General features: G+C 41.9%; 1 protein-coding gene across 2 annotated transcripts in view; it reads left to right on the plus strand.

The window, feature by feature from the left end:
- Positions 1 to 23,856, plus strand: part of MCC (MCC regulator of WNT signaling pathway) — a 385,746-nt gene that overhangs the window by 225,446 nt on the left and 136,444 nt on the right. The gene's annotated exons all lie outside the window — the stretch shown is intronic.

The raw sequence follows: 23,856 nt of genomic DNA on the forward strand, positions 1-23,856 counted from the left end.
CAATTTGAAGTGCATTAGTGAGGTGTGGTGACACAGAAAGGAGTTTAACTTGCCTGTCATAGAAAGAGATGGAAAATGTGTTTGGGGCTGCTCTAAATTATGTCAGACCAATTCGGCCCGTTGTTTGTGTCTGGCTCCCACCAGATTACAGGTCTGATTCTCTAAGTGAGACTCACGGGGTTCTGATTGTTACTGTTTGCTGCCCACCAGTGAGCACGGATGGATGTTCTGCCTTCCTGGTGTTTGGTGCTGGGTCTGGGTGATGGTAAGAGGCACTGCTAACCCCTGTTTCAGAGCACATTCTGCCAAATGCTGCTGCTGCTGAGTAATTTTATTGCTTGACCTCTTCACGAGGTCAGCCGCTGTGTTCACACCAAGTGTGATCTATGTTCAGTCTCAGAGCCGGTTTCCTTTGCTGTTCTCTTCAACAAGTGCCTTGATATCTCTGGTCCACACAGTGCCTTTGGAAATCCTGTGGGGCACAGTCACCATGAGAAAAGGGTCGAGACGCTTCTTAGCCAGGATGACCTGGTTTCATTCAGAGTTGACGTCACTGCTCCCAGTGATGGAATCACCAGCCTGGCTGTGATGTGGCCACAGAAAGGAGAAATGAGGCCTGCCCCTGGAAGTGCAGGGGTATTCATTCCTTTGTCACTTTTGTGGCTCTTCTAGGTTTGGTTTATTTTGTTTGCTTTTTGCACTGCATGTAGATTCATTTTCACTCTGGGTGTTGATGAGGAAATTCAAGATCGCAGAACTCTTCCTAGTGAATAGAGTGGTATCAGGAGGCCTTTCCAATAGCATCAACTTCTTTTCTATCCTCTGGGCCCGTGCTGGGCTTCTTTTCCCCTTTCATTCAATGGAAGTTTCACAAGCATTTTGTGTGGACTAAGAATCATGCAGGGCTCTCAAGATGCCAAAGTGAGTGACAGGTAAGTTAACATGCACTCCTGCTGGATTTCTGAATTTATTTGTGACAAATTCAAGGCAGATTTATTCACTTGTCAAATGTGACCATTTTTCTTTTTCCGTAACCATAATACCAAAAATGTGATGTTTATGTCACTTAATGGACTTGGGTTTACAAAATGAGTTTTCTGGGCACTGGCTAATTTTGTCCACGTGCTGTTTCTGCATTTTGTGCAATTGTCACCAGCTGAATAGTGGTACCTGCAAACATGAGGGAGAACTGGTAGGTGAATGATCACCAGCTAGTGGTAACTGGGGGAAAAAACAGGAATGGGCCACAAAACATCCTTTCATAGAAATATAACAAATATAACTTAAGCGCTTTGGTTAATCATTCTTTAGAAAAGAAACAAATTAGAGGAGTGGTTCCTAGGTGTATTGCCTTCACTACAGTAAACCCAGTTGGACTGGAGACGTAGGGATACAAATTGGCCCCATAAACAAATGGAAATGCACATTTGTATGTATGAATGAGGAGCATAAACACTAGGACAGTGGAATTCAAGCTAGTAAGTGGCTTTCTGTGAGCAGCAGAATTTACTCTTCCTATTCGTATTTCTGTATTGTTTGAATTTGTAACGATGAGTGAAATACAAATACATGCACATGTTCACAAATGCTAACTGGCTGGATATGGAAGGAATTTCCAGTCTTAGTAGAAGAAATGACAAAAGAACAGAGCAATAGGATTTGACAACAAATATGTTACTTTTATGGAAAGAATTTAGACAAACTGGAGAAAATATTTCCAACAAATCCATGTTACGATCCTCAAATAACTTAATGTGGTAAGAACATCTGGTCGGTTGCATAACGTGTCCCCCCAAAAGGTGTCCCTGTCCTAATCCCCATGCACCTTACACGATAAAAGGGATTTTGCATGTGTGATTAAGTTAAGAGACTTGAGATGGAAATGTTATGCTAGATTACCAGATGGCTCCAACATTATCAGAGGAGAGGAAGAAAGATAAAAGTCAGAAGAAAGAGATGGGGTGATGGAAGCAGAGGGTCAGAGTGGGAGAGAGATTTGAAGAGTGAGGCTGCTGGCTTTGAAGATGGAGGAAGGGGCTTCAAGCCAAGGAAAGCGGGCAGCCACCGGAAGCTGGAAAAGATAAGGAAACAGATTCTGCACCAGAGCCTCAGGAGTGAGCCCAGGACTGCCAACAACCTTGATTTTGGCCTAGTGAAATCATTTCAGACTATGATCTGCAGAGCTGTAAGATGATAAGTGTGTGTTGTTTTAAGCCACGAAGTTCATGGCAATTTGTTACAGCAGCCATAGGAAAGTAACTGAGGCAAATGAATGAGCAGCTTTCTTCAAGATTGTCTGCTATGCCTTAGCAAGTGCTTCTGTGCCCAGACTCTGTTGTGTGCTTTGCTGTGCCATCTCTCTTAGTTATCACAAACCTATGGGAAGGGTGGTATAACTCTCATTTTTGAAATACGTTGAGTATGAAGCTTAAAATAGTGAATTGCACATCAAACTATTAGTGTCAGAACTAGGATTCCATCTGGCCCAAAGCCCATCCATGTGTGTCTTGAACCCTCATTTATGAGTATATGCAAAGGACATATACTAAATTGTAAATAGTGGTTGGAGTTATAGGCAGTGATATTTTCTGCCCATTTTGTTTTTTTTTTTTTTTTGGTAATTTACAAATATTCTACAGATAGCATGTAGTCTTATGTCCAGCGGAAGGGGAAAAAATTCTTAGTGAGAGACTGCTGGTACCGTGCGTCGATGGTTTATCGTCATTAACAACAAAGTCTCCCAGAGAATGTTCTTTTCCGCACCAGACAACCTCTGGACTGTACTTCTCAGCTGTGGTTTTCCAAGGGGGCCTCAATCTAATTGTTTGTCCTTATCAGAACATCTCCAGGTATTGTCTTTAGATACTCTCAGGTGTTCAGGGCCAGGTGGGAGGGTGTTGGGAGGGTGTAGTGGCACGAGGTCCTGGGCCCAACGTAAGGCGCAAATGTGCTGCTGGGGGGCTGATGAACCACAGGCAGGCTGCTCTTTTTAGTTGCTGTTCTGTCATCAATTGTGTCATTTTAACTGTCACATAATAAACTCAAAGAAAGTTGTCCCATGACCTTGCTTCCTTTCTGTTCGCCCTCATGTGCACAGAGATGTGGCTCAAGAAAAAGTGCTGCCAACGATGAGAAAACCTCCGCCTGCATCACTGCGAGATCAGAGAGCCAGCCCCTTGGTTGTCATCTTCACTTCCCTCGTGCCCCCTCTTTCCCCGTCTGCCTGTCCTTCCTTTGCTCCAGTGGAGGGCGGCAACCTGGCTGTGGGTGCTCTGCGGATTGCATGACTTTGTGCTTGGGACAGGCCGAGCTTCCCTACAGTGTAGTCTGGAAAGCTCAGTTTTGCCAGGACCATCAGTGCTCTTGCGTGGGCCAGGGCCAGGAAGGGACGTGTTAAAAGGGAGAGGAACCCCACTCCTCTGCAGGGATAGAAAGAAAGGAGAATGGCAGAAGCAAAGCCGGGGGATGACATGAAACGAGAGGTTTAGACAGCTGCCTGGGAGGCTGAACAGATTGAAAATGGGGTAAACACGTGTAAAGGATTCTTGAAACCCGAGATGCCCGAAGAACAAGGGTCAGAAAAATGTGTGGAAAGCTGCTGTGACGGCTGATCCGGCACACCACCCTTCCCAACTCTGACACTTGTCATGGCTGGAGGGGAAGACATCAGGATCACGGAGAGGAAAACAGCCTCGCCCTTCTGCTTAGTGACATTTGGGAACTTAAATGCAATGTGATGGATAATGCCAAAAGGAGGTGATTGCAATTTTTGTTGTAATGCCAACAAAAAAAGGAGTTCGATTTCTGCTCTTTTGAAACTATTAATATAACCTGGAGAGGACCAGCTGTCCTGATGGTGCCTGCAGTGTACAGACATCGAGCTCTTCACTCCCTCTCCCACTTCAGGGTACTTTCCTCTGGCCCTAAGGATGCTTGTCTGATGGGGGCTTGTTTTCAAGAGAGCTTTGCGTTTTGAAGCTTGAGGGACCTTTATTGCACGTTGTGTCTCAGAATGAGGCCGGCCCCCAGAGAAAGGAGTCTTTGTATTTTTACATACACTTCCTCTTGCTCCTGCCTGGGTTCCCCTGCACAGCCTTTTGGCATCTCTAGACGCTGTAATTCTCAAACCATTAACATACATCTGTATTATCGTACCAGCTCCCAGTGAATATTGCTGTACCAGCTTCTGCCTTTTACCACACCCCACCCTAAGTTTTGAGGATTTGTGTGTTTGTTTAGTTTTATCAGCAGAAAGGAGAGCTGATACTGACTAGCTCTGCACTATTGAGCCGTGAGTCAGGGGTAGGTTTTCTTCCCTGGATTTGGGGCTTTTCTTTCTTTTGCTCCAGAGTCATTTCTGTTCTGTTTTGTGTGGTTTGTGTGATTGTCTAAGCTCCTTCCTTTCCTATAGAGTGCATCACCTAAAGTTTTCTAACACTGGAGAATTTTTATAGCCTTCCTTTTTCTGATTTTGCCCCTGCCAGGTAGGCCAGAGAACCTGGATCTAGGAAAACACCTGTTTGTTTTCATCATTCTTGCTACAGCCTGTTTAACTCCATATGGAGATGGACACTAAGTGGCTTCCTGTTTGTTTCATGACTAGAGCAGCCTTGGAAATGCAAGAGAAAACCTAGTTCTCTCACATCTTCTCATACCTGACCAGTAAGCTGTGGGGTTAGATCATTTTACAACAGTAGTTCAGCCAAAATTGTTACAGTAGCTGTGTAGGCAGCGAATATGGAGACCTCCAGGCACTTTCACGCCTGACTGGTGCAGGTGGCTGGGCTGGGTGTGACAGGCTGTCTCAGGCCCCGGACGGGCCCTTTTGGCCAGGACCTCCATAGGCTAAGAAGCCGTTTCGGTAACCTGCAGTTCAGAAGGAAGCCTGCGGCTCTTCCTGCAGGAACATTGTACAGCGGTGGCCGTGGCGATGGCGTGGCGATGGAGGTGGCGATAGGGCTGCCTCTTCATGGGTGACTTTAATTAAGAGTGTGGCTAATAAAAAATGACTAGCCGTTTCCAATTAAATTTGGTAGTACCTATTTATGTCCTTGAACACAAAGTACTTCTCTTTTCAAAGTTTACAGCTTGATTCCACTAGACCACCCGCTCAGCACTTTGACCCTCCCGGTTGCTGAGTTGATTTGCATTCACCTCGATTTATTTTCCATCTGTCATGCAGCCTGGCTGTACAAGGATATAGCATAGTGATGCCGTGTCCCCCAAAATAAGACCTAGCTGGACAATCAGCTCTCATGCATCTTTTGGAGCAAAAATTAATAAAAGACCCGGTATTATATTATATTAATTATATTATATTTATTATATTTATTTATTTTATTTATTTGTTATATTATATTATACCCAGTCTTATAGTAAAATAAGACCAGGTCTTATATTAATTTTTGCTCCAAAAGACGCATTAGAGCTGATTGTCCAGCTAGGTCTTATTTTCGGGGAAACACAGTAGATGGATTGTAGGGCTCGGAGTCACCTGCGTCCCAGCTCTGCTTTAGCAAATCAGAATGATCCTGGAAGGTCCGTGCAGTTAACTTCTCAGATTCAGGTTTACCACCTGTAAGATGGACTTATAATAAAGGCAGGCTTTGACTTTGAGACTGTTTTCCAATGATGATGATGATGATGGCACCTAACATTTACTGAGCACTTGCTATGTGCCAGGAATATTGTATTAGGTGCTTTAAGTGCATTATTTTATTTAATCGTGATAATGTGCCTCCGAGGAAGATGTTATTTTTGTACCTACCACTTTACATACATAAGAAAACCAGAATTTAGTGAGGCCAAGGAACTTTATCAATGTTATGTGAACAACAGATTGCAGAGCCAGGATTCAAAGCCAGGATTCTGACTCATATTCCTCACCACCCTGAAATGTGAATGAAAATAAATATTAAGGGAAGAGTTTCACACCCACCCATTTATCAAACATTAAACGAATCGCCTGATTTGTATTAAGATGAGAAGCAATAGCCACTCTTATACAACACTGGTGAGAGTGTACATTGGCACCACCACTTTCGAAAAGCATGTGGGCAGCTTCCTGGAGAACCGACGATAGTCTAGCCATTCCACCTCTCGGTGTATCCTGGAGATGCTGGTCAGGAGCATAACGACACAAGGAGAGAACTAACTCTGCGTCACAATGTTGTTTACAGCAGTAAACAAATGAAAGGCAGCCGAAACTTCTGGCAGCAGGTGAAAGGACAAACTATGGCATCATCCCGTGATGGAATACCATCCAGCAGTTAAAATGAACACTTCCTTTAGCTAAGGAAAAGGAAGCAGTTAAAATAAATAGGTTGCTAACATTGCTCTATTGGCAAGGGTAACCTTATAATGGTGAATGGGGGGAAGTGAGATGTCGGAGGCTATGTATAAAAGAATACTGCATATAACATCTAAAGAAAGATAAACAGTTTTACACCTTTATCGAGAGTCATATTGTAAGTATGAACACTTGGTAGGGCTGGTTCACACCAGCATCTCGGAGTGGCTGTCTTTGAAGAGAATGGAATTGTAGCTGTAACATTCACTTTCAAAAAATCTGGAAGCAAATGTGAGAAAAGGTTAATATTTACTAAATCAATGTAGAGTACATGGTACAATTCTGTACTCTTCTGTATGTTCTAATATTTTTCTCATGAGAGGGGAAACACACAGATACTGTGTTTGTGGAACTCTTCATTTGGAATTTCTTGCAAAGAATGTTGCACATTCTTATGACCTTTTCTTAGTAGCCACAAATCTTCATCCTTTGAGGATTGGATTGGATTTTTTAAAAAATAAAAGGCAGTTGGCATTGAATCTGAGTGAATGCCATTTTTAATTGAGGAGAAATTAATTGAGGAGAAATTTAATTGAGGAGAATGACATTTTTTAATTGAGAATTTGGTGTGAGAGCCAGATAGGGGGTAAATGTTTGAGTGGCAGCGGCATTCTGAAAGCAAATTCCTGTTCTCCTGAGCGAACTTCTCAGGAGGACAAAGTACATCCACGTAAACGTGTAAGTTGGGTCTGCCTGTTAACAGGCCACCCTCGTTATTGTATTGCCCTGCCTCATGACCATTCTGATACAGCTTCTGACAGACCAACATGATCCATCTCTGCTTCAAGCACCATTCTCTTCCGTTTAAGTGTAAAATTAGGCTTGAACTTCAAAGCTGCTTTTTCCCGTCCTGTGAAATCAGAGGGATGGTCTGTGGCGAGTCCTTCCACCAGAGCCAAACAGCCGACAGACTCACGCTCCAGCGGACAGTTGACTGCTGGTCACAATACTGGACATCAGCCTCTTCAGAGAGGATGTCTGAACAAGGAGAGGTCTATGGCTGTCACTGCACAAAGAGTGCACATTGGATTGTTCTGTGAATGCTGGTTTGAAGCCTCTGGAAGCAACAGGCAGGTCTGAGGTGCTATGGATTCTGTTCAGGTGCTTCTTTTGCAGGATGCTTTGCACTGTGATTGCCTCTCACAGGGCTCAGGAGACAGCCTGACTCTTCCAAGGTGAAGCTGTCTCTGGGCTTTGTATTCAGAAAATCTGTTGCACAAAGTTCTACTTCATCCCATGGGGGCACAAGTCTTTGTCTTCTCACATTTACTTTTCCTTGTGTTTTTTTGTTTGTTTGTTGTTGTTTTTCATTTTTTTTGTCAATACATTCTTGTACCCAGATCACCAGAATTCCTGTCCTTTCCTTTCTCAACCCTACTGCTATTATTTCACTCTCATTTTTTTTCCTTGTTTAATGCCCATTTCTCATCCACATTATCTAATACTAGCTTCTGATATTCTTTGCTCTGTTTCTGTGGTGCTCAGAACTAACCTAAGTAGAGCTCAGAACTGACCTAAGTAGAAGGCATGGCTTTGTGGTCAGGTAGACATCTTGGTCCTGGTTCTGTCACTGACCAGCTGTGCGACCTTGGGCACGTTAGTCAGACTCAGTTACCTGTCTTGTAAGATGAGAATATCCATAGCACCCTCCTTAATCATTGTGATGATTAAATGAGATGATGTATGAATGGTACCGTGAACCTGACATTCAGGTTGGCATCTTCATATAATAGTCCTCTGACAACTGTGTGTGCCTGTTCCTCTCTGCTCTTGGGTTGTTCGTAACACATCTTTATTTAATGATTATGGAAATGTAAAGCCTTCAGCATCTTGGTTAAATGTACTTCTTAAATAGCATAAACTTTGCAGTCATACCCATGCAATCACTGTGGCTGTCCTTTGAAACTAAATTCGGACTGCATGGTCATCTATGGCAGAACATGTGATTCCGTGTTTCTTGGTTACCTGTTTCATGATGATGCTAGAATAATTGGAATGTGTTATTTTTAATCTCCTTTTGGTAAACAATGAGATGAATGTAGTTTGTCAGCTGGCTCTTGTTTTTTCATGAAGCTTGACAACATCCAATCATGGCTGCGATGAATTTATGAGGGAAAGTGGGGGCGTCCAGAAACAACCACAGGCTTGCTTATAATGTGGACAAGCTGGCTCTGATAGAAGCTATATTTGTTATTTCAATTCCCATCTGAGGTCCCCGCCTCCTTCACTCTAAATAATGCATGGCCCCTTTTCAAAACCCCAGGAGTGAGAGAGGCTCATTTATGGCTTGGTTTACTTGCTCCTACTTTCCCATCTCTAGAACAATAATGGGATCACCCTTGAGCAGGACCACATACCAGATTTGTCTATGTCCCAAAGCTAGTCTTTGTCCCTCAATTTGTTCTGAGTGTATAATAGAATTGTAAGGAGCCTGACTTGTAATGTGGCTCACATTTGTCATAACTTACCTCTTTGGGAAAGAGTCTGTTAGATTTTTCTGTTTTGGACACGGGTGCACATGCTTGCTTTTGTTAGTGTACTTTGTGACAACATTCTCCACTAGACTAAATGATACTTATAGGTTGTTTGGCGTTGCTGAGTGCTCGTTACCGTACAGCAGATGAGGTCTGCACAGCCAGCTCAGACTCTAAATGATGTTAGCACTGAAATGGCATTCAGGGGTGTATCGCAGTAAAACATGAACATGGATAATACACAGGGGGGACTAAGCTCTTTGCGGTGGACATAGGTGGATGAGTGTTTCATCTGTATTTAGGAATAGGCATGCTCTCTTGTTGAATCCCCAGAGAATTCCACATCTGGGGTCAGGTGACACCATTTCTGGGGAACACAGGGTGCTTAAGCCAGTGCTGTCTCCCTCCCTGTGCAAGTGGGATATGTATCCTACATAGACAACAGTCTAGCTATGGTATTAAAAGCAGACTCGTCCTGAGGATGCCGAAGACTGCTTTGTCCGAGCCCCACAGTGTCCTGGGGTCCTCTGACCCTCACTACAGCCCAGTCCACTGAGAGTGCTCTTGTCCCATTTCATAAAAAGAAAGTGAGGAAACTTGTCCATGACCACAGAGCCAATGAGAGACAGTGCAGAAATGTGAAACCAGGAGGTATGCCTGGATGCAGAGCCCATGCTTTTAACCACCCTATTAATACGTGCTCCTGTTGCCTTTCACACAGCCGTGTTGTGAGACTAACATGAGATGGTATAAATACAGACCGACTCAACAACACACAGCAAAAGTGGTCATATTCATGATATTACTGAGGTGGGTGTGTTGGGGTATTTTTGTTTTGTTTTTTAATGTGAGAACATTGAAGGAAACAATCTCATTGTGGCACAGAGACCTTGGGGTCATATTAAGGGTGACCTTGAAAGGTAAGCAGTGATGGAAGGGTGTGGCATTAATACATTCAGGGAGGATGGGGCCATATTGTCTGAAGGTCAAAAGAAAAACTGGTAGTGACAGGGCAGATGAACGGAGGAGAAGTGACATTTGGAATGGTTGGCTGGGCCCAAATGTTGAGGAGCCTCAAAATGTCCTATGGGCCAGCATTTCTCCAACATTCCCCGAAGCAGGAATGCTTAGCCTTAGCATTTCTAGGCAGGTAGTGCTTTGTCCTGGGCACTCTCGGTGTTTAGCAACTTCCCAAGGCTCTACCCACTGCCCACTCCCACTGTGAAAACCCAAAGTGTCTCCAGACATTGTCAGATGTCACCTAAGAAAGGAAAGAACTTGCCCCTGGTTGAAAGCTACTACCCTAAAATAAAGCAAGATTAGAAGCTCCACCCCTTGGGAAGCACAGTGTATGCAGCCCATGGTGACCCTTGAAAGGGTCCATAGCTTGGAAGTTCTTCAATATCTCAGGGCCAATAGAGGTTTTCTCGAAAAAGTGCATGTGTGTTTTACTTTATTCTCTAATATATCCATGTTGGTCTTAAATATAAAATTAAGTTACTTTTAAATCAAGTAACAGTGTTGCTCTTGGGCAGGATTTATGGACTTAAATGCCAGGCAGGATAGATTCAATGATGAAGTGAGCTAGGAGATTGTTTTTGTTTTTGTTGTGTTGTTAATTATGGAGGGTGGTGGCCAAGGCGGGAAAGCTGCCCTCACTTGTAGTCCAGGCCTGCTGCAGGCCCTGGGCTGCCAAAGCTCAGGTTGTTTAAAGAAATCTGGAAACATTTTCATGTTAAACCTGTTCATATTGAAAACAGGCTCAAATGAGAGACACTGTACAAACCAAACACAATACAGCTATATGGCCAGTTTATAACCCCCCATCCCCATCCCTCCCCACCACCACCCCCAGTCACATATATTGTGGCTTCAAGCACCTCCTGGCACACACTCTGTCTCCCACACTCTGAATTCCCCTAGTTTGAAAAGCAGGGCCTCTGAGCCGATCCCACAGTGCAGATGTGGTGGGATCACTCGTGAGCTTGAGCGGATCAGCTGCAGGTGTGGATACTCCCCTGGGAATCCCACGGACCCCCCCCCCCCACCCTACTTCAACAGCAGCAGTTTGATTCACTCCATTTACTGGGTTTATTCATTCCCCCCACACCCCCACACCCCTCCCCTCCGCTTAAAAAAAACAAAAACAAAAGCCTCTCATATGACCTGTTTTCAAATCTCAGGGTCCTGGTGCCTCTTACCTGAGTGCACACTTATTTGCTCTTCCTTCTCAGAACAAGGAGTTCGGAAATGAACTAATCTGACAGGGTGGGTGGGAAGCCATTACTTCCTCCTTCACACTTCCTGTACGATAGCCTAAGATGGCAGAGCCCCTGGGCAGCCAAAGGGACGCTTAGTTCACCATGAACTGAGTGTGAACTAGAATTCCTAAATCTCTTTTATGTGATCTGCGACCAAGCCATATTTCTCTCCTACACTTGCAGTAAATTATGTTCACGTAATTTGCGAATGGTAATGACTCAAGGGCCTCTGAAGTTTCTGAAGGTGTTTGTCCCTCTCAGTGGTCCTAGACTACTGCCGAGTTTTTAAACATGTTTACTTTTCAAAACATTATTGTCTTTCTTACCTCTCCGTCAGCTGTCAGTTCTTACCTCTCTCTGTAGCTGTCTCTAGCCTTTTAATTTGCTGTTTCTAATGTTTTATGAGTTGGGAAAGCGTGGGTCCAGGAATTTTAGAATCGCATCACCAGGCTTTTTAGAATTTCAAAAAAGATAAACCGCCTCTGCATGTGGACTCTTCTTATGAGTCCAGTATGTGAATACAGGTTGCACATTGATGTCTTTTTTGCTGGTCAGAGCAATTTATTTCTTCCCTCAGTTTTCAGGTCTATAGAGGAATTGTTCCTTCTGTCTAGGACGTTTATCTGGTTAAGTGACATCTGACAGCATAGAGTAACTCTTTTCCCATTCATACAGCCACCCTTCCTCACCCTCTTAATCTCCTCTGATTGCCTGGAGAATTGGGACCTCATTTGGAGACACCTTAAACAGTCAGGTCCTGACTTGAAGGAATTCAACCCTATATGCCCACTCTCGCCTCATAAAGGTGAAATTTCAAGCATTGTGGAAAGGTTGTTTACACATGGAAGAGTTAACAGCCTTCTGTGGCCTAACATTTATTCCACGTTTTCAGACCAGTGTTAATAAAGTATGTGTGTACATGATCATTATGTGTCTCACAGGTACCACTGGGTGCCTTTGCAACCCTTCTCTCTGATCACTTTCAGTGAAAAAGTGAGGAATTGAGATTTGGGTTTGGAGACATAAAGCGGTTCTCACAGTCACTTTTTCTTTCTTTCTCTCACTACAGTGTATGTCAGTGAGTCCTCTCTATGAAGTTAAGATTGTTGCCTGTCTATTTCAGACTATAATTGTAGAATTGGAGAGGTGAAATGGAAGCTATCAGTTGTCTAGTATAACTTGATCTGTCAATCTAAAAATGTTACACAAATGTTATGTGTTCTGTATTTTCAGATGTATTCATTTGACTTATACCTGTCCATTTCTTCTTTTGATATTTTTAATAAAAGTAAGCGTGGTTGATCTCATTTCCTATAGGCTTGTAGACACTGAACTGCCGTGGAAGAAAGCCATGTGCAATTATTCCACAAAGGAGCAAAGTAGGATTTTACAAGATGGTCTCATTTTTCTGACAACATCTTTCTAACCAATGCAAACAAAAAAACTTAAGTTATGCCTGGTAGTTGAGTTGGTGCGAGGTTGGGTTAGAGGGCTAGAGGCTGATGTTGTAGCTTTTTTAGGCTGTCTGAAATAGAAGCAGAGCTTTGGAGGAGGGATCTGGACTCTGCCGTTATATTCTGCCAAAGTATTGATATATTACCCAAATTAACCTCAGCAAATACACAGTACTAATAAGTGGGAAAACAATCCTAAAAGAGCAAACTCAAACATTAAGAGATGACAGTTCTTTGGAAGATGACTAAAAATTAAACGCTGCTGTCTCTGATGAGCTTTGGAGGCGGTGGAGAGGGGTTTTGGCATCTGACATTCATTCGCTTACCAGCTTTGTGACTTTGGAGAGTTACTCCAACCTCGGCAGGCTTCAGTTTGCACAGCTGAAAAATAAAATTGGGAATTGGGAAGATCCCAGCATGGGAGTTACAAAGGAGGGCGTGGAGTGGCAGGTCTGTGAAGGATCTAAATAGAAGGTAGTCCCTTACTCTCTCCCTCCCTTCTCCCCAAGGCCTTTTCTAGGCAGAACATAAGAGAATTCTGAAATTGTTCCTCATTAGTCTTGGTTTCCAGATACGGAGTTCACATCCTTCTGGATGGTCCAAGGCTCTCCAGGTGCTCTGAGGATGGGGTTTTTGCCTCTGCACATGTCTCCAGATGTCTTCTAGCTCTGGATCTGGTGAGACTCCAGTAGTCCTGTAGTACAGTCGAGCTTTGATTGTCACTTGGCACAGCTAATGCAGTGCCCCTCTCCAGGCTGATTGGAGCCAAAACCCTTGGGTGAAGGTAGGCCCCTCCTGAGGGGGGAGATGTCTGGGGGAGGGGTTTGCTGACTATATCCTCATGTTTTAATAGGAGCCTTAACTGTACACTCTTCATTCTTAAGTAGAAAAGAATGTTTTTAAGAGTAGTAGTTTTACAGGCTTTCTCTAACCTGTAACCTAAAAGAAGAAAACTTAGTTTTGAAAAAAACATATTGAAAACGCTGAAATTTAGACAAACACTCTAAAAAAAACTTTGTTTCTCTCTCTTTCTCTCTCTCTCTCTCTCTCTCTCTCTCTCTCTCTCTCTCTCACTCACTCACACACACACACACACACACACACACACACACACACCCCACCCCACCCCCTAAACTTTTCAAACCTGTCTTCAGTTTGAATCAGAGCCTTCCTCTCAGGATTGTAAGGTACCTGCATTTTGGCTACTAGAGCAACCGCTAATCTTTTCAATCAGTAATAGTAAGGAGCAGATGGGGCTGCTGAGAGCTCCAGAGACCCAACTATCGTCTTGCAGTTACGTACCCGGTATAAAGCCGCTCTTACTTAAGCTGTTCTGTCTGCCTGAACACCTTCTCATCTCTCATTCTTTCTCCTTGTTGAAATTCTACCTCCAGGCTTAGCCCAAATACTCACTCTGCAGTAAAATTTTCCCTAAATCACCCCAAGTGGGAACTGTCTGGCGGTCTTCTGTGCAGTCTTACGCACGTTATTGTGACTTCCACTGTGGTGCTTGTCACCAGACTCCTGTGACAACACAGTTACTGGATACACACCTTTCTGTTACCTAGATTGTCAACTCCTCGTTGGATACACACACACGGAGTATGTGTCAGGCATTGTGCTAGCCACTGGAAATAGGTAAATGGAGGAGACTGACATGTGAATACAAAACTCACTGTGATGTATGCTGTATAGAAAAGAGAGGTTTCAAGTGCTTTAATATTTGCATGTGAGTGTCTCCATGTAGCTTTTTGAGTTCTTACTCTTTGAAGTTGCAGAGTCTCTTATTAGTCTTTTTTACTTGTGTACCTAACACAATGCCTGATGCCCATCAGGTCCCCAGTATGAGTATATTGAATGGATCACTTACTGTCTAGTTAGCAAAAAGGATGTGTGCCCCATTAACTGCATTGTAACCCTGGGTCTGGCTGGAGTGCTCTAATGGAAGAAGCTAAGCACCTGTCACATAAGCCGTCCGGTAAATGCTAACCGAGTGGAGAGATTCTGTATAATGTGTATAAGGCAGTTCATTCCCTTTTCTCCTATAAAAACCTCCTTAAAAGCATTTCCCCTAAAGTAGAGACTAAACTGACAGGTAAGGAGTAACCTCAGTGAAGGAGAGCGCCATGGCTGTTACCTTGTAAAAACACATGAAGATGCTTCCAGCCGAGTCCAATGAGCTGACACGGAATGCTGTGTGTCTCTACCTTGTAACTGCAGCAGAGCTTCTGGCTGCATTGTTAGGAAAAAACAGATGATGTGGATGAGCCCCAGCTGACAGGGAACATGTGGAAAGCACCATACCTGCCTGGTGACTGTTCCAAGCACTGGTTGTCAGGCCGCTGTGTAGAAATCCTCTTTGACACTTCTTAGGTGCGAATAGAAATAGCTAGGAACTATTTAGCACATCATAGGAAGCTACTTTCTCAGGTAGTTCAGAACCTAGGTGCGCATAACGGTAGCTTAAAGTGAACCACACCCAGAGCTCTTGGTGTTAAATATGCTGTCATTTGATTCCCGCAGTCCCCATGTGGCTGGGCATGTAGTTGAATGGCAGAGCTGGGATTTGAACCCAGGTGTGCCTAGATCTAAGGCCCATGCTCTTGTCAACACGGGCAGGCCTTGGCTCTAATGCTCCCCAGTGTGTTATAAATAGGGGGCATATCCTTGCAAAATGCATTCGGTTCCTAACAGCGTTGTCGAACGTTACAGCAAACTCCTACTGAATTCACCCGTATTCTTTTGTCTTGTAGAGAACTTGCCTGTGATTAATCGGTAAAGGAGAAGATAGTAACATTTTAAAAGAAATCAATAGAAATCAATTCACTTTGTCTTAATTTAATAAAATTCTGCTACCTGCTGTTTTTAAAGGATCAAAACACAACCACAATGGTAACCAAAAAACCTTGCATTGCTTTGGGGAAGAATTTCCCTTGGATTTCCTCTGCACAGAAAGTACAGCCAGTCACTTAGGAGTACCGGGCATTGCCCTGCAGTCGCTCTCGTGTTACTAACAGCGAGTGAGTGTACTTGCCTCTAACAGCATTTGAGAAGACAAATGTTCCCAGTGCTAGGCTGCAAATGGATTAAAGCAGTGTTGATCCGCATCTGTCAGAACAATTAACATGAGTCAAATACTTGCCCTACTTAAAGCAGATGGAGGGCGGGGAAGAGGGTACGCTGTAGAACTGTTCATAAGATTAATGTTGCTATATGGGCAGCAGAGAGCACTGGATTTATTTTCTGAACATTACAAGGATTTACAGGGATGTCAGTTATTGCTGAAAGCACAGACTGTGTTCTTAAAGGTCTCTGTAGGGTATTGAATGAGGCACGGAAGAAGCGTGGGGGTGTGGAATGATGCATGAGATATATGGCATTTTAACAGTAACGAATGACTTGACCATTTTTCCTCTTATTTTGAAGCTCTGCTGAACTCGAGGCTTAACAGTAATCTGGCTGCTTAGAGGATATATAAATATTGTTATAAAATTTTTCGATGAAATAAATGACATAGGTAGAACTAGGGCTGAACTGACTTGAGACCACAGCTCTGTGTTTGCAGGGAGACTTGAGATCCCGTCTGCCTTCCATCAGAGAGAGATCTGTGCTACTCGGGTAGGGGTGAAGAAAACAGCAGCTTAGTTAAGAATGAGGTATCTAGGAGGATTTTACCATGGTATTCTTTGACAGTGGAAGTGGAATGGGAAAGTTGGTGAGGTCAGCACAAGAATGATAAAAGATGACAGTTGTGTGAGAAATAATATTTATATGAGTGCTGAATGAAATTTTAATTATAGGAAGCTTACCGAGGAAGGAATTAGGCTGTTGGCAGAAGTTTAGCTGTCACTACAAGGGCCGGAACTGGGGGTCAGGAAGGAATATTATTGAGTGACCACTTGCCATAGCCATAATGCGTCAAGATTTGACTAATTCCTTCAGATAGGTCCCCCAAAATGTCTCTCATACATTTTCTGTCCTGGTAGCCACTTCTCCCTTTGTGTGTTCTTCTGCTTCTTGTCTTCTGGTCCCCCAGCGACTGGAAAAAAGTCAGAATCCTCTGCTGTCAGTCATGGCTTCCACGTTTAAATCTGGCGCCTCGCCACCGTACTGGAAAAGCTGCTGTGCTCTCAGAGATATCAATATGGCCCACTGACCACTGTGATGTCCTATTTTGAATAGGGACAGCTGGAGGGAAGAATCTTAGTTAACTGTCTGAGAACCAAGAGTAACTAAATTGCTTTCCTCGTGTCTTTCAGGGACATCATCCATTTGCACCATGCCTGTCTAAATTCCTGTTTATCTGTATTTCATAGCGTCTCTTCCCTTCTCAGTTCTTCTCCTTTACTGCTCACAGCTACCTTTCTTGCTCGTTCCTCTTTGTCTACCAAGCATGTGTTTTGATTTGCAAGCCCTTTTTCCCCCGTAATTACTCTAGCCACTGTTGTGAATATTGCTCATGTGGACACTGTCCCAAGCATGCATTCTTTTCAGGTTCTTTCAGTTAGTGAAGAATCCTCTAAAAGGGGGGGGGGGGTGAATGGGGGAAGGGGCTTCTATCCTAATTTGAAAAAAAAAGAACTTTTATGTATTTGGTTTATGTATCTGCTACAGCATTATTTAAATTAGTAAAGATTCAAAACTACCTAAATATGATTAAGGAAATGATAATGTGTTTACTTGATAGCATTTACTCAATCCTTAAAATTATGAGTATGAAGACTGTCTAGCCAGTTGGGAAAATCTATACAGAATAGCACTGACTTGACAACATATGTGTGTTCTGATTACAGCCATTTAAAAATAATAATAATATATGGATATAAAAAATGTGAAGGACCGTGGGTAAATCTAATCACTTTTACAATTGTGATTTTTTTTGTGTGTAATTATTTTTTACATATAAAGTGGTTTTAAATACACTTAATGTTGACGTTGTTTATCATCCTAAACAGACTTACATAATTGATTCTCATGCTTCCTTTTGATTTTAGATTATGTGGCAGAGAGCCATTGCAGGGCCCGATAGCTAGCTCTAGGTTTTCCATCCTAATGCACCTCAGAGGTTTTATGGTTTCCTATGGTTTCTTAGGCCACATTGTGTAATTGTGCAAATCACATGATGACTTTTATGTCTGGTTTAGCTTTTCCACAGTTCCATTGCCCCCTACAGAGGAGATGATTAATGTTCATCTTTACCATGTACGTATTCAATACTTACATTGTGGCAGGCACAGTGCTGGGTGTCGTAAAGCAGTCAGACACAATCCCGCTCCTCGAGGAATTTACAGCCCTGGTGGAGAAGACCCTAGAAACAGCCATGAGGAGTGTGGTAGAAGCTGTGCTAGAAACAAGGAAAGGCACCTGGGAGTGGTGCCTACCACGGTTCAAGAAGTCTTTCTAGAGGTCACCTGAATGAAGTGTGGAGTTCAGTGGCATGGGGAGACGATGGTGATTTAGCTGGAGAACTGCAGTTGGTTTAGTATGGCCAGAGACGATAGCTTCAGGTGGCGTGGTGGCAGTTCTTAGGCCACATTAAGAAATTTGGGCTCTATCTAAGGGTAGAGTCTATTCAATGACTGTTGAAGGGTTGTTGTTTATTTTTAGTTACCTTTTTGCAACAGAGTGATATACTCAGGATTGCTCTTTAGTGTTGGCTCTGGCTTTGGAGAACTGTTTAGAGAAAGGCTATAGGCAAGAAAAACAGTTAAAACACTGTTGTGGCAATCCAGGTGAGCTGTGGTATCCTAAGCTAGAATAATGAGGCAGGCGTGGGGAGGAGTGGATAGTTTCCAGAACGATTAATGAGGGAAGATCAACAGAAAATAATGATAAGAATGAGGAGTAGAGAAGAAGAATTCAGAAAGGATTCCCAAGTCTGCCTTAGGCAAACGGGCATGTAGAACCTGGCTCTTGGCACTTATTTGTTCATTTGGTTGAAGCAGGCAACAGAACAGCATGGTGGATGTGTGGGGTGGGTTGGCTGGCAAGGGAAGAAGACAGGTTGAGTTTGGAGTATTTGGAGTGTGTCCCTCGGGGCACCGCGGTCTGGGAGGCGGCTGAACATGTAGGTCTTGAGAACAAGGAAGCTGTCACTTAATGGCTATTGGATTTGAGATCAGTGTTTCACTTCTGTGTGGTAGGCACTTGCTAGCACTTCAGTAGTAAATGTGTTTTCTCTGAGAATTCTGCTGGCAGCAGTAGTCTTTGGAATTCCAAGTGCCAATAGCACAGCTACAAGTCACTTTTCAGATTGGAGGGCTTTCTAACCATTGCACTCAGGGCATATGTCCTCGCTGTTCTACAGCTGCTGGTGCTGTTAATACAATTCTTAGGAATCTAGCCTGATCCCAGCGTTATAACCTTATTGTTTGTTGTAATCCCCCTTGTTCCTGTGTGGTGTTTTAATGTATAAGAAAAGGAAATTTAAGAACTGTTTCTCAGGGAGAAATCCAAAGGCAAAGCCACGTACCCATTTTCACAAACACTTTATCTCTTGAATTTTCCAATGGATACTTGAACCTGACTTCTTTCATAGCAAAATCAGCTCCTTGAAAATCAGCACAGGATGTGGCTGTACAGACTTCAGAGAAAGTGCTTTGCTCCTGCTAGTTGGGAGTAGGGGGTATACAGATGGGGGCAGGAAAGAGGTATGTAAGGCGGTGGTTTTCAAACTTTTTAAAAATCTAATTCAGGGTGATCACAACCCACTAAATTTATTTCTAGACTTCTTCATGGGTCATGACCCACAGATTGAAAACATTCATGGAAAGACAGTAGGGATGGTTGACTAGGAACCATTTTTTCTCTTCCTTAGAGTTGACTATTTTTAGAGTATAGTAGAAGGAATATCCTGTGGTTGGTCTTTAAGTTATTCCCCTGGCATACTCCACACAAATGATTTGCAGTATCACACAAATCTCATACAAACTCCTAAATATTTCCCTGAGCAAGTCGAGCAAGGCTTTCAAAAGTCAGATAAATTATGGAAGCTGTGGCATCAGCTCTACTTATGTCTCCCCTCTGGTTTGAGTGGCTAATCGAACACTAACTACAGTAATGTGATTTGCATTTTCCCTTGTCAAATGTGCCACTCTGTGAATAGCTGAATTAACTTAGTCTTCCTGGAATATGCCCAAATGTTGAGAACCATTTAGGACCTTTTCAAAACCATTTGGTCTATTAGCTCTGTCTTTAGATAATCAGAATAAATAAGTCCCTGAAATCAAAGGAAAACTAATTGTAGTACCTCTTTCCAGCTTTGAGTCATCAAAGCTTGACTGTCTCAAGTATGTTCTAATGGCGCTCATTATTTTGTTTGTTCCACATTTGACAATTCTGAGATAATTTGACATTTGCATTGTTAATATCCATTTTTCAAAATTTGTTGACACGTCTGTTTATTTTCATTAGCCTTTCCTCTCACGAACAAAAGCTATGCATTGTAACAAGTTAAAGGATACAGAAGTATACCACGAAAAAGCCAAGTCAGCCTCTCCCCCCCATATATTTCTGTGCCCTTCCTTAACCCATGTTAAAATTTGGTGTTTATTGTTCAATACCTATCTATGCTAATATAAAATATACGAATATATATGTGGAGAACATTTTTCATAAAAATAATTCAAATTAGATTCATCCTAATGTTAACTCTTTTTTAAAATTAGCAGTGTATCATGGTTTTCTTGCTAATATCTCCAATAGATCTCATTCTTTTTCACAGCTGCAAAATGTGGATATGCCTCCATTTATTCATTCTCTCCCCTGTAGATAAGCATTTGTGTTTTAGTTTGGTTTTTACATTATCGCAGTGCTATAATAAATATCTTTGTAAATATATCCTAAAACTAGTAAGTTGGCAGATCAAAAGAGGTTTTCCCTACGTCTCATAAATAATGCAGGTGATTCTTACCACTAGTCTGGGCACAATTCACCTTCATTCCTTCCAGTCTCCACCAACAGGATGATTTTTATTAGTTGATTCACTTCAGCAAGGCATTGGGAAGAAGACTGGTCAGGAACACTGATTCAGGCCATCTTTTTGACTCCGGATGCTTCTCTCTCTACCCACCTGTGTCCTGGACCGTTGCTGTTTAAATGTCTTAACTGTCTTAGCATTGGGTCTAGGACTTTTTTAAAGTAGTTTAATGACTTCTCTATTCTTCTATGGTAATGATATAAAAAGGACCTCACTCTAGTGAAGTTTCTGTAGTTCTCAAGCATGAATTCCTAATCTGTTGATTTTAGTTAATCTCAATCTACCCCAGTGTCCCCCCCACCCCCACCCCACACACACACTTTCTCTTGCCCTTTGTGTTGTTATTGCAGTGATGAAGGAAGATCTCCATCTTTGGAGTTGGTTATGCCATTAGAGTTGGGTGCGATGGCCTATAAATCCCCTGTGCATGTTTGCTTGGTTTTCACACACCACATGCATTCAGAGTTATGATGCTGTGTTAGCTATTTTGGGTTAGAGACAGTAAGTTAGATATTTTAGATAAATGTTCTAGATCAGTTTGATTTCACTCATTCAGTAATGATACATGTTTTTGCACTATACTAGCTGTTAGGAATCTAACACTCTGAGGAGCAAAACAGACATGGTGTTTGCCCTTAAGGAATTTGAGTCTAGGTTAAGGAGAGTGGATAAAAAGAAAATTTCAATTGATAAATGGAATGTCCTTGTTATTACATGGGATTCAGTCTTACACATGACTCTACTGATCAGGTGAAGAGTGGAAGTTTAATGTTGTTCTAATCTAAAACCCTATGAGAGTTTAAAAAGTCTTCATAATAATTCTGTTTAGCTGGAAGAATGAACAAATAGCTATTTTGAAAAACAAAGGGGAGATTTTACACTAATGCAATGTTAAATAATATTGTAATTTAAAGTAATATAAAAAGGGATTTAGTTATATGATAATGGTTACATATAAGAACAGTGGAAAGGGTTTAATTATTCAGTAGTAATAGGACAAATACTACATAAAAACAACAAAGTCAGGTTTGTAATTTATATATACAATGAAATTCCAGATGGGTTAAAGATTTTTAAAATGACTACATTAAAAAAAATCATAATGAAGGAAATGTAGGTAACTATGTGATCTGAGTGGAGAAGGACTTTTAAAACAAAAAGCAGAGGGAAGAATCTGTAAAGAAAAAGATTTATGGAGACAACCTAAAAATATAAAACACAGATGTCAAGAAATGCTATATAAATTAATAGGTGAACAGCCAACTGGGAAAGAATGTTTGCAGTGCATACGGGGAAAGGTTAATATTTGTAATACACATCACTTCAGAAGTCAACATCCTGTCAAAATGGGCAAAGAACATGTACAGGCAACTTAAAAATTGAGTCACATGTCCAATCGATTTATGAAAAAACTTAACCTTAAATAATCAAGAAAATGAAGACTAAGTCATCTTGGAACCATATGGGCAAAAAACTTATTTAAATAATATATCTAGAGTTGTTGAGACTAAAGCAAAACAGACACAGCTGGCAGACGTATCGTATGCTACAATAGCTGATGTGGGGGAGGTAATTTCACACTCAGAAGCTTTGGCCAAATAATTCCATTTCCAGGAATTTGTCCTCATGCTCTTCATTGCAGCATTATACAAGGAAAAGTGGTTACACATCCAGTAATTGGTTGTTGGTTAAATTATGGTATATCCAGTACATGGGTAATTATATTAAGATGGACAAATGGCCACAGGTGGAATCTTCTTTCTTGTAGCCTGGTTTGTTCTGGGTTTTGTCGATGTTCAAAAGATGTGGGAAAAGAACAAAATATCGTATTTGCCACCCCTACTCCATCTTACTCAAACCAGATTACTTAGAAGGGGAAGAGATGCACAGGGGAAGCAAATAATTCTCAGCGGTAAAGCTTTAGGAAATAGCTGATCACATATAGTGTGAAAGGAAAATGAAGCCTAATCTGTATCCAAATGAATTGTTGAAGAAGCTAAATAGTGTAGTAAACTCCAAAACCTTACCTAGGCTGTGAAATAACTTTTTAGGCAGGTAGTTTTTTTTTTTTTTTTTTTTTTTAATTAATTTTATTGGGGTGACAATTGTTAGTAAATTTACATAGATTTCAGGTGTACAATTCTGTATTACATCATCTATAAATCCCATTGTGTGTTCACCACCCAGAGTCAGTTCTCCTTCCATCACCATATATTTGATCCCCTTTACCCTCATCACCCACCCCCCACCCCCTTACCCTCTGGTAACCACTAAATTATTGTCTGTGTCTATGAGTTTTTGTTTCTCATTTGTTTGTCTTGTTCTTTTTGGTTTATATACCACATATCAGTGAAATCATAGGGTTCTCTGATTTTTCTGTCTGACTTGTTTCACTTAGCATTATTCTCTCGAGATCCATCCATGTTGTCACAAATGTTCCTATATCATCTTTCCTTAACGCCGAATAGTATTCCATTGTGTATATGTACCACAACTTCTTTATCCATTCATCTATCGAAGGACATTTTGGTTGTTTCCATGTCTTGGCCACCGTAAACAAAGCTGCAATGAACATTGGCGTACATGTGTCTCTATAGAGAAATGCTTTTATATTTTTGGGGTATATACCCAGGAGAGCGATTGCTGGGTCATATGGTAATTCTATTTGTAATTTCTTGAGGAACCTCCACACTGCCTTCCATAGCGGCTGCACCAGTCTGCATTCCCACCAACAGTGTATGAGAGTTCCTTTTTCTCCACAGCCTCTCCAACACTTGTTACTATTTGTTTTATTGATGAAAGCCATTCTGACTGGGGTGAGGTGATATCTCATTGTGGTTTTCATTTGCATTTCTCTGATGATTAGCGATGTTGAGCATTTTTTCATATGTCTATTTGCCATTTGTATATCCTCTTTGGAGAAATGTCTCTTCAGGTCCTCTGTCCATTTTTCAATTGGGTTGTTTGTTTTTTTGTTGTTGAGTTTCATGAGTTCCTTGTATATTTTGGATATTAGCCCCTTATCAGAGGAACTGTTTGCGAAAATCTTCTCCCATTCAGTTGGTTGCCTCATTATTTTGTCAATAGTTTCTTTTGCTGTGCAGAAGCTTTTCAGTTTCATATAATCCCATTTGTTTATTTTAGTTTTTACTTCCATTGCCTTTGGAGTCAAATTCATAAAATGCTCTTTTAACCCAAGGTCCATAAGTTTAGTACCTATGTTTTCTTCAATGCAGTTTATTGTGTCAGGTCTTATGCTTAAGTCTTTGATCCATTTTGAATTAATTTTGGTACATGGTGACAGATAGCAGTCCAGTTTCATTCTTTTGCACGTAGCTAT

This window comes from Rhinolophus hipposideros, assembly GCF_964194185.1.
Source record: "Rhinolophus hipposideros genome assembly, chromosome: 7".
Lineage (NCBI taxonomy): Eukaryota > Metazoa > Chordata > Mammalia > Chiroptera > Rhinolophidae > Rhinolophus > Rhinolophus hipposideros.